We start from the raw sequence: 1623 nt of genomic DNA, 5'->3' as shown, positions 1-1623 counted from the left end.
GTAACGGCATGGCCGAGGGTCGTCGGTTGATGACATAAGGGGTCGCCAAATGGGCCGCCAGTTGGGTTGCCCAAGGGGCCAGGGGTCGCTTCGTTACAACAAGAACATTCAAATATGGCAAATAGACCACTTAAGGATTATGCAGCACCTTATGCCAGAGGGTTCCATTCAAGCATTACAATACCTTCTATTGAAGCAAATAATTATGAGATCAAGCTTGCAATAATCAATATGGTTGAACAAAACAATTTGGAGGTGGACCGCATGAAGATCCTAATCAACATTTGGAAGTCTTTTATGAAATTTGCGGTACCATGAAAATGAATGGTGTTCCTTCTGAAGCAGTGAGATTATTATTGTTTGGGTTTTCTTTACGAGATAGAGTTAAATAATGGCTAAATTCTTTACCTCCTAATAGCATTACCACTTGGGAACAATGTGAGCAGCAATTTTTAGACAAGTTCTATCCTCCTAGCAAGACAGCTCATATGAGAAATCTTATTGCAAGCTTTAGACAACCCGACTCAGAATCTTTATTTGAAGCATGGGATAGATACAATAATATGCTCAAACAATGCCCACATCATGGATTAGAGAAATGGTTAGTGTTGCATATATTTTATAACGGCATTAACTATCATACTAAGGTGTCCCTAGATTCGACTGCTGGAGGGGCACTTATGAACAAGAGTTTAGATGAGGCCGAAGAAATCATTGAAAGTGTAGCACAGAATCATCATCAATGGGCAACTGAAAGAATTGGAGGCTATTCTTATACAAACCCAACAAAAGCATCAGGAAAATTTGATGTAAATGTAGTTACCTTAATGACTGCAAAGTTGGATGCTCTTACTAAGAAGCTAGAAAATATGGGAGCAAATTCTAACATGGTAAATGTCATAGTATGTGCTTGTGAAACTTGTGGAAGTTCTGAACATTCGCCAAACTCATGTCCTTTAGGAGCTATATTTGCACAAATAAATCAATTAGAGCAATGTGACGCTATAATGGGATTCAATCAAAGGCAGAATAATCCATATTCCAACACATATAATCCTGGGTGGAAGAATCATCCAAATTTTTTCTACAGAAATAATCAAGAACAAGGACCATCCATGAGAGGTAGACCGAATTTCCAATCCGGGTAACAAAATTTTCAAAAACAACAACAATCTTCTCAGGGCTATCAGTTTTCAAAAATTGAGAAAATGCTTGAGGAAATTATCACCGGTCAAAATGAAATGAAACAAGATATTTTGAATATAACTCAGAGAATGGATAATTCTGACAAGCATCAAAAGATTCAAGATAGCCAAATTGCCCAATTACCTTCATCAGCTTCAAGAGCACCAAGATAATATCCTGGAAAACCTGATGTCAATCCAATAAAGCATTGCAATCAAATTGAGCTTAGGAGCGGACGGACCTTGGGTAATCCTCAAGTGACTGCTCCAAAGCGGATGAAAACTGAAGAAGAGCTCTCTCCTCCGGCACCCGAACCCATTCAAATTCAAGAAGATGAGGAGAGTACCATTAAGGTTAAAGAGACTCTTCCACTTAACCCACATAAACAAGTAGTCCCTTTTCCACAAAGATTAGTGATGCTGAAAAAAGATGAAGAGT

General features: G+C 38.4%; 1 non-coding gene across 1 annotated transcript; it reads right to left on the bottom strand.

Moving 5' to 3' along the window:
- Nucleotides 1-485: 485 nt before the first annotated feature.
- On the bottom strand, nt 486-592 carry LOC122028333. Its single transcript, XR_006124737.1, has one exon. It is a non-coding gene; the product is annotated as a small nucleolar RNA R71 (small nucleolar RNA).
- Between the last annotated feature and the right edge of the window lie 1031 nt (nt 593-1623).

Source organism: Zingiber officinale, chromosome 10A (genome assembly GCF_018446385.1).
Source record: "Zingiber officinale cultivar Zhangliang chromosome 10A, Zo_v1.1, whole genome shotgun sequence".
Lineage (NCBI taxonomy): Eukaryota > Viridiplantae > Streptophyta > Magnoliopsida > Zingiberales > Zingiberaceae > Zingiber > Zingiber officinale.
This window is presented reverse-complemented; position numbering and strand designations above follow the sequence as displayed.